General features: G+C 40.8%; 1 long non-coding RNA gene across 3 annotated transcripts; it reads right to left on the bottom strand.

Moving 5' to 3' along the window:
- Positions 1-1,275: 1,275 nt before the first annotated feature.
- On the bottom strand, positions 1,276-5,099 carry LOC125510364. Of its 3 annotated transcripts, none has more exons than XR_007284564.1 (6): positions 4,579-5,099; positions 4,352-4,461; positions 4,182-4,207; positions 3,550-3,650; positions 2,123-2,338; positions 1,276-1,644 (listed from the first exon to the last, which is right to left on the bottom strand). It is a non-coding gene; the product is annotated as an uncharacterized LOC125510364 (long non-coding RNA). The 3 variants fall into 3 exon arrangements; XR_007284563.1 differs by having other exon boundaries at positions 2,123-2,323; XR_007284562.1 differs by having other exon boundaries at positions 2,123-3,650.
- Positions 5,100-9,917: the final 4,818 nt, after the last annotated feature.

Here is a 9,917-nt window from a genome sequence, read left to right as displayed (position 1 = left end):
TGGCAAAGCCACCATTCATAATTCTTTCATACTTGTCACTCTTGATTCATTGCATATCTCGGTACACCGCCGGAGGCATTCATATAGAGTCATACTTTGTTTTAGTATCGAGTTGTAATCATTGAGTTGTAAATAAATAGAAGTGTGATGATCATCATTCAATAGAGCATTGTCCCAAAAAAAGAAAGGCCAAAGAAAAAAAAGGCCCAAAAAAAGGGGCAATGCTAGTATCCTTTTTTCCACACTTGTGCTTCAAAGTAGCACCATGATATAGCAAGTCTCATATATTGTGCTTCAAAGTAGCACCATGTTCTTCATATAGAGAGTCTCATATGTTGTCACTTTCATATACTAGTGAGAATTTTATGTTATAGAACTTGGCTTGTATATTTCAATAATGGGCTTCCTCAAATTGCCCTAGGTCTTCGTGAGCAAGCAAGTTGGATGCACACCCACTAGTTTCTTTTGTTGAGCTTTCATACATTTATAGCTCTAGTGCATCCGTTGCATGGCAATCCCTACTCACTCACATTGATATCTATTGATGGGCATCTCCATAGCCCGTTGATACGCCTAGTTGATGTGAGACTATCTTCTCCTTTTTTTCTTCTCCACAACCACCATTCTATTCCACCTATAGTGCTATATCCATGGCTCACGCTCATGAATTGCGTGAAGATTGAAAAAGTTTTGAAAAATTTAGAGTACGAAACAATCACTACACCACGGTAGAGCTTCCGTGACACATCAATGTGTTGGTATAGGGTACCTTTGCCGACAGATAAGATGTAGGTAACAATAATGCTGACAGAAGATGGAAGAGTCGGAGGACTTGCTGTGGGCAAAGGTATTGCCGACAGTTGTTTACTTCCCGACACTTTTTTAGTCGGCATACACCCTACCTACGCCGACAGATGGGATGTCCACATACACCATACCTACGCCGACACTTTATCAGACAATATACACCCTACCTACGCCGACAGATAGCGTGTCCAGATACACCCTACCTATGCCGACACTTTATTAGCCACGTACACCATATCTATGCCGATAGATAGTCTATCAACATACACCCTACCTACACTGACAGATATTTACTTTGCCGACAGATAAATTGCTGGTATAGTGATGTGCAGCCAAAACAATTTATATACAAGTTGTAAACATATTCAATTGTTACCTATGTATACAAGCTCTAAACAGATTCAATTATTATCCTCACATCCACAAGCAGGTTCAAGATGAACACATACTATACAAACAATGAAAATATGTTCACGAACATGCATATACATTGACCGCAAGTTGACAAACACATCAATCTTGGCAAAGCATAGTTTTGACCATCTTAACAATCACCTAGAACACACAAGTCACAGAAAGATGAGCACTATTTGCTGGTATGAGAGACTTCAGCTGGATGGTCCAGAACACACAAGTCTGTATCCACTTGCACAAAGTGCAAACTCCAACATATCCGAAACACCAAATGGTCTAGAAGACACATAAGATCCATGTTTACAGGTTGGTTGGTCCATAAACACTTCAAAGTCATCACGTCCATGTGCACCAGTTGGCATGTTGGTTGGTCCATAAACACTTCAAAGTCATCACGTCCATGTGCACCAGTTGGCTAAGTGCCTGAAATTTTTTCACAAAAAATTGTCAAGAATGTTGAATCGGCTCAAGTTGTTCAAAGCTCATATGTGGATTAACACATATTCGATCAATAAATCCTCATGATATCATAGTTAACAATATAGTTTCTACAAAAGTTATAATTGGCTCGCATGGTACTATATAGAACTATGTTCACGTGCTTGCAGTTTTATCAACAATAAAGGCATTGACCATATAAAACAGAGATCCTACAACCTAGTAGCTTATTTTATAGCCTATTACATAAGAATTTACTGAAGAAAGACAACCTCTTTCGCAACCTCTCCAGATTTTCATGATTAAGAGGTACATAACCATGGATAAAAAGGAAACCATGGCACATATATACGCAAGCAATTTAGTGTTAACACATAGGTTAGCAACCTTGTAAAGTGACATTTTAGAAACTGTTCTTATGCAATAGCGTGTGAGCTAATTACTACTGAAACGAAAAATGTACCTAGTAGTTGAGGTACACGGCCAGGTAGCCTTCCATTCGCCACCAGTTGGACACTACAAGTTGTGGCCCTAGTTCCCCATGAGGTAGCCTTCCATCCAACATTTGGTTTCTGCTGCACGTGCGCAACCATGGTTCCCAGCGAGGTAGCCATCCGTTCTCCACCCATTGGCCATGCTGCATGCTGGTGGTCGTGGTTCCTGGCTATTGTTGGCAAGACTAAAAGTAATTTGTTTCTCACCAGGCATTGTAATTATGACAACTGTATGTAACAACACTATTTGCATCTATTTTTTACTCTAACTAGTAAGTGTGCACATGCAATGCACATATAACCACATGAAGATATTTTCTCATTCATCCTAGTCAAGAGGAAATTATTCAAATAAATTAAAGAAGTATACTAGTATACTACGCATTCACAACATTGCATAGCATTCACAACTCCCAAAATACTCCCTCCGTGTTAAAATAAGTGTCTCAACTTTAGTACAACTTTGTTACAAAGTTGCACACTTATTTTGGGACAGAGGGAGTAATACAGAATTGTCATTAACCGCAAACTACAAAGTCTACAATAAATACCCTAATATTGGTAATACAACCTTAGTGGGCTACCATAGTTTTTACACTGATGAGATAACAGGTGTTAAGCATTTCCAGATAAGGATCTCCCTTTCCTAGCAGCACCAGCCATTTGAACCGTTGTTTATTAGTTTGATGAAATGGGAGATGGTAAGTAGTTGTAGATAATGACCTCCCTTCCAGCTTATCAAAAAATAATATTCTGATTTTATCAGAAATAGTGAAAGAATAGTATGTAGTTATAATTAACAAAAACATAATTTCTACAATATAAAGTTGAGCAGACTGAGGTAACAGTCAAGGATGACATGTCTAATTCCAATGTAGATAGAGCATAAATGCAGTATGTAAAAATATTATGATATAAAGAGTGATCCCAAGAGAAACAATGGCAAAGCATTAACTAGCAGACGCTTGTATAACAAAGTAGGATCCCAGATCAAGCCACAGAGAAATAACAAGTCCGGGCAATATAAATTATGGAATGATGCAGAGGCTGAGAAACCATCTTCCATTATCTAAAAAATAAGTTAAGCATATGACTAGAACAAGAGGAATTTTTGGAGAGATGACTATTGGTGAGATCTCCAGTCATTGCAAACTTCACACATTTCATGATGGCAGAACAAAAATAATGTTCCGATGGAACAATTTGTAGGCACTGGAGCATGCTGTTAAAATTTAATATGCTAGAACAAAGGTAGGCAATTTTGTAAAATAAATGGTTTCGGTGCAAAGGTCATATTAGTCCATGGAGTAACCACAACAATAACCAATTAGTCCATGGAGAAGACAAAGTAATAACGTCCACTATAGAGTGGCTGGGTAGGGAGCGAGAGGCAAACCTGAAATAGTGTTGCTGGGCCATGGGGATGGCCTTGCAAGGTTGTGGTTGTCGAACCATCATGCCTGCTGAAGCTCCTTCTGCACCATCTCTTTTCCTTGCCTTCAACAATCACAAAATTAAGCACAGACTGACAACAGTACAATAAATGGATTTTTCTTTAACATCAAACTAACTTGCAGTATAGGTCTACAAGCAGATAAGACAATAAAGATATAGGAGAATATTTGGAACCATAGAAGTACAGGGAGATTGAAAACACAAGCTTGACATGTTCTTCGCAACAGATAATTTTGATTATTTCTTCTAAAGCATACTTACTATGTCCTGAACTGAACCAAACTGAAGTATAATGATTAAGTCTGGACTAACAACGCTAATCCAATACATGAACCAGGAAACAAATCCAAAATATACAAATAAGCAGTTTACTTGTTACTCAGAACAGATAAACAAAATTCAAATTGACTTCAAGAAATAACATCATTGGTACATATACGCCTTGTGGTGAAGGGTGTCGCTGATGGTCAAATATATTACACTTCACCGAGAAACTTCAGAACACCGAAGCAAATGTTTTTTTTATGATACCAGCTTCAAGTTCAGATATCATTTTGTTGAAGAACTACCCACCTATATGGCTGATTGGCTGTATGGCCCTGCACATCAGAAAAAAAGAACCATCACATAATCTAAACAATTAATTAAAATGTCACATTAATTTAAGGTACACGATATAAAAACTCCAAGTGTATGTCTAATTGACCTCAAGACCATAAGAAAATAAGTTGTGCGTCTCTTACACATCCTCACTACCATGAGAAGCCACCTCCATTTGACACTCTTCGTAGCATTGCTTCCAGGTCCATCTACGATGTATCAATTATCATTGTTGTCTTCCGCCATGACCTCACTACAAAAAATGCAGAAACTAACTTCTAAGGCACAAATAAAAGTCAAGAAGCATGCCTGTTCATTCAATACAACATCAGGTACAGAGAAGGAAATCTCAGGACGAGTTGATACTTACCTCAGGGCACGGCGCCAGCTGGCTTCGGGAGGGGCGCAGCTCGAAGGGGATGGATCCCCGGTAGCAGCAGGCCCAGCAGCAGCGCGAGCCCGCAGAGGGAGCCCAGGTAGCAGGAGATCCAGCAGCAGCGGGAACCCGGAGATGGAGCCCCGGCAACAGCAGGTGGGACAGCAGTGGGAGCCCGGAGATGGAGCCCCGGCAGCAGCAGGAACGGGGATTGGCGAGGAGGACAGCGGGATGTCGAGGGGGCGGCGCGAGGACGGCGGTTCGATGTGCATCAAGAGGGCGGCGGCTCGATCTCAGGATATGGATCTCGGGGGGAGGGGCGGATTGCAAGGACGGGTGGATGACGGGGTGGAGCTCAGGGGCGGGGGAGTGCGAGCTCCGAGACGACGGCTTGACGACGGGGTGGAGCGCGAGGCCGGCGGCAGGACTGTGGATCGAGCACGAGGGCGGCGGCGGCAGGCACGGGTTAGGATTGTGGAGTTGGGTTCGAGATGGGGGTAATTTGCACAGCGGTGGCGCGGATATTTTGCACGAACACCCCAAAATTTCCCCCCTCGCGCCGAAATCACGCGCCCCAAGTTTCCAACCATCTGTCCATTGACACGTGTCCATCTATGCCGACACTTAATCCGTGTCCATACACCCAACATACGCCGACACATTTTAGGTCGCTACGTATCTACCTACGCCGACTGAAAACTTGCCATGGTCCACACATATGCCGACACATAACATGTTATTAAGCAATTACTGACAGATACATTGTTGCTTCGTGATTGCTGACTCTTAGTGTGTCCACAGTGATGTACCTTTGCCGACACATGATCTAAAGACAAAACATAAAAGTTATGGTGACAGTTATTTTGTGAGGATTACTAGACCTTTGCCCACAAAAATGTGTCACCTAAGCTCTACCGTGGTGTAGTGAATTACTTGGCTTGTCATCGGGGTTGTGCATGATTTAAATACTTTGTGTGGGGAAGATGGAGCATAGCCAGGCTATATGATTTTGTAGGGATAACTTTCTTTGGCCATGTTATTTTGAGAAGACAAAATTGCTTTGTTAGTATGCTTGAAGTATTATTATTTTATATGTCAATATATACTTTTGTCTTGAATCTTTCTAATCTGAATATTCATACCACAATTACGAAGATTTGCATTGAAATTATGCCAAGTAGCACTCCGCATCAAAAATTCTCTTTTTATCATTTACCTACTCGAGGACGAGCAGGAATTAAGCTTGGGGATGCCTGATACGTCTCCAACGTATCTATAATTTTTGATTGCTCCATGCTATATTATCTACTGTTTCGGACTATATTGGGCTTTATTTTCCACTTTTATATTATTTTTGGGACTAACCTATTAACTGGAGGCCCAACCCAGAATTGTTGTTTTTTGCCTATTTCAGTGTTTCGGATAAACAAAATATCAAACGGAGTCCAAACGGAATAAAATCTTCGGAAACATGGTTTTCTCACCGAACGTGATCCAGGAGACTTGGACCCTACTGCAAGGGATCAAAGAGGTGGTCACGTGGGTGTACTCCTTCCTCCTAAATATACACACGTACCCCTAAACGATTAGAACAGGAGCCAAACCCCTAATTCCACCGCCGCAACTTTCTGTATCCACGAGATCCCATCTTGGGGCCTTTCCGGAGCTCCGCCGGAAGAGGGCCGTCATCACGGAGGGCTTCTACATCATCCTAGCCCCTCCGATGAAGTGTAAGTAGTTTACCTCAGACCTTCGGGTCCATAGTTAGTAGCTAGATGGCTTCTTCTCTCTCTTTGAATCTCAATACAAAGTTCTCCCCCTCTCTTGTGGAGATCTATTCGATGTAATCTTCTTTTTGCGGTGTGTTTGTTGAGACCGATGAATTGTGGATTTATGATCAAGTCTATCTATAAATAATATTTGAATCTTCTCTGAATTCTTTTATGCATGATTGGTTATCTTTGCAAATCTATTCGAATTATCCGTTTGGTTTGGCCAACTAGATTGGTAGTTCTTGCCATGGGAGAAGTGCTTAGCTTTGGGTTCGATCTTGCGGTGTCCTTACCCGGTGACAGAAGGGGCAGCAAGGCACGTATTGTATCGTTGCCATCGAGGATAACAAGATTGGGTTTATTTCATATTGCATGAATTTATCTCTCTACATCATGTCATCTTGCTTAAGGCGTTACTCTGTTTTTAACTTAATACATTAGATGCATGCTGGATAGCGGTCGATCAGTGGAGTAATAGTAGTAGATGCAGAATCGTTTCGATCTACTTGTCACAGACGTGATGCCTATATACATGATCATGCCTAGATATTCTCATAATTAAGCACAATTCTATCAATTGCTCAACAGTAATTTGTTCACCCATCGTAGAATACTTATGTTCTTGAGAGAAGCCACTAGTGAAACCTATGGCCCCCAGGTCTATTCTCATCATATCAATCTCCATCACTTTTATATTATTTTGCTATTTACTTTGCTTTTACTTTTTACTTTGCATCCTTATATCAAAAATACCAAAAATATTCTATCTATCAGATCTCACTCTCGTAAGTGACCGTGAAGGGCTTGACAACCCCTAATCGCGTTGGTTGCGAGTAGCTGTCGCTTTGTGCAGGTACGAGGGACTTGAGCGTGGGCTCCTACTGGATTGATACCATGGTTCTCAAAAACTGAGGGAAATACTTACGCTACTCTTCTGCATCATCCCTTCCTCTTCGGGGAAAACCAATGCAAGCTCAAGACGTAGCAGTCTCCTTTGTCGGTGAAGAAGGTGGAGGTGTTGTTGATGATGCAGGCTTGTCATCCATCTTCCAAGGCATAGGTTCACCATCATAGAAGGATGATCGAGTCTCCGAAATCCTCGAATCTGCAGCCAAACTCATTCTTTTGAATCTATATTCATACTCACAGTTTTGGTTTTACAGGTCATAGATTTGGGCTTGGAGGTGCTCGATCTTCTCATATAGCTTGAAGATGGCCTCCTCGGTGTTCTTGGCATCCGGCTTGTAGTTGTTAGTGAACTCCGCAAGCATCATGTGGCTAGCGTTGATTCCACGCTCCACCATCCCCTGGCACTTGAAAACTTGTTGCTCTATTGCTTCGAGCCTCGTCTCCACGCTTCCGGTTCCCTTGGGTCCCTTAGCATCGCGGATGTGCAACATCCCATCACGCATCTCAATGGTTTGAGGGTGTCACAACACCTCCACGAGGTAAGGGTTGATGACCTTCTCGAAGAACTTGTCCTTGGAAGCACTTGGGGACGTCATGATAATCTAGATCTGTCAGAAAAACCAGCTCGAAACAAGAACAGAGAATAATAGCGTGATACGGGAGTCAAAACCTTCGGGAGATTATATAGTGAATTTTTATCGACCAAAATACGTAACGTGCAAGAAAACGGAGTCCGGAAGGCACACGAGGTGCTCAAGGGGTAGGGGGCGCACCCACCACCCTCGTGGGGCCCTCGTGTCCTTCGCGGACTGCTACTTATTTTTCTATTTTTCTAAATATTCCAAAACGGAGAAATATTTCCTTAAAAATTGTTTTGGAGTCGGTTTACTTACCGTACCACATACCTATTCCTTTTCGGAGTCTGAAATGTTCCGGAAAGTGTCTCTTATGCATTCCTCCGGGGTTACGGTTTCAATAATATTGGTTTCAACATTTATGGGATTACCTGAGATATAATGTTTGATTCTTTGACCGTTTACGACCTTCAGATTTGTGCCCTCGAAGTTGTTGATCTTTATGGCACCAGAACGATAGACCTCTTCGATAACATAGGGGCCTTCCCATTTAGAGAGAAGTTTTCCTGCAAAAAATCTCAAACGAGAGTTGTATAGCAATACATAATCACCTACATTAAACTCACGCTTTTGTATCCTTTTGTCATGCCATCTTTTAACTTTTTCTTTAAACAACTTGGCATTTTCATAAGCTTGGGTTCTCTAATCATCAAGTGAGATAATATCAAATAACCTCTTCTCACCGGCAAGTTTAAAATCATAGTTAAGCTCTTTAATAGCCCAATATGCCTTATGTTCTAGTTCGAGAGGTAAGTGACATGCTTTTCCATAAACCATTTTATACGGAGACATACCCATAGGATTTTTGTATGCAGTTCTATAAGCCCATAATGCATCATCAAGTTTCTTGGACCAATTCTTTCTAGACCTATTAACAGTCTTTTGCAAAATTAATTTGAGCTCTCTATTGCTCAACTCTACTTGACCACTAGACTGAGGGTGATATGGAGATGCAATTCTATGATTAACATCATATTTAGCAAGCATTTTACGAAAAGCACCATGAATAAAGTGTGAACCACCATGAGTCATTAAATATCTAGGGACTCCAAACCTCAGGAAAATAACTTCCTTAAGCATTTTAATATAAGTGTTATGATCAGCACTACTAGTTGGAATAGCTTCTACCCACATAGTAACGTAATCAACAGCAACTAAAATATGTGTGTATCCATTAGAGGCAGGAAAAGGTCCCATATAATCGAAGCCCCAAACATCAAACGGTTCAATAACAAGAGAATAATTCATAGGCATTTCTTGACATCTACTAATATTACCAATTCTTTGACATTCATCACAAGACAAGACAAACTTACGGGAATCCTTGAAGAGAGTAGGCCAATAAAAACCAGATTGCAATACCTTATGTGCAGTTCTATCTCCAGCGTGGTGTCCTCCATAAGCCTCAGAATGACACTTGCGTAGGATCTGTTCCTGTTCATGCTCAGGTACACAACGTCTAATAACACCATCTACCCCTTGTTTATAAAGATGTGGGTCATCCCAAAAGTAATGTCTTAAATCATAGAAAAACTTTTTCTTTTGCTGGTATGTGAAGCTTGGTGGTATAAATTTAGCAACAATATAATTAGCATAATCAGCATACCATGGAGTACTACGAGAAGTACTTATAACATTTAATTATTCATCAGGAAAGCTATCACTAATAAGTAGTGGGTAATCAAGAATATTTTCTAGCCTAGACAAGTTGTCTGCAACGGGGTTCTCAGCTCCCTTTCTATCAACAATATGCAAATCAAATTCTTGTAGCAAGAGAACCCATCTAATAAGTCTAGGTTTAGCATCTTTCTCTTCCATAAGATATTTAATAGCAGCATGATCAGTTTGAATAGTTACTTTAGAATCAACAATATAAGATCTGAACTTATCACAAGCAAATACAACTGTTAAAAGCTCTTTTTCAGTAGTAGCATAATTTCTTTGAGCATTGTCTAGAGTCTTACTAGCATAATGAATAACATTTAATTTCTTATCAACTCTTTGCCCTAGAACAGCA

The sequence above is a fragment of the Triticum urartu genome, chromosome 5 (genome assembly GCF_003073215.2).
Source record: "Triticum urartu cultivar G1812 chromosome 5, Tu2.1, whole genome shotgun sequence".
Classification (NCBI taxonomy): Eukaryota; Viridiplantae; Streptophyta; class Magnoliopsida; order Poales; family Poaceae; genus Triticum; species Triticum urartu.
This window is presented reverse-complemented; position numbering and strand designations above follow the sequence as displayed.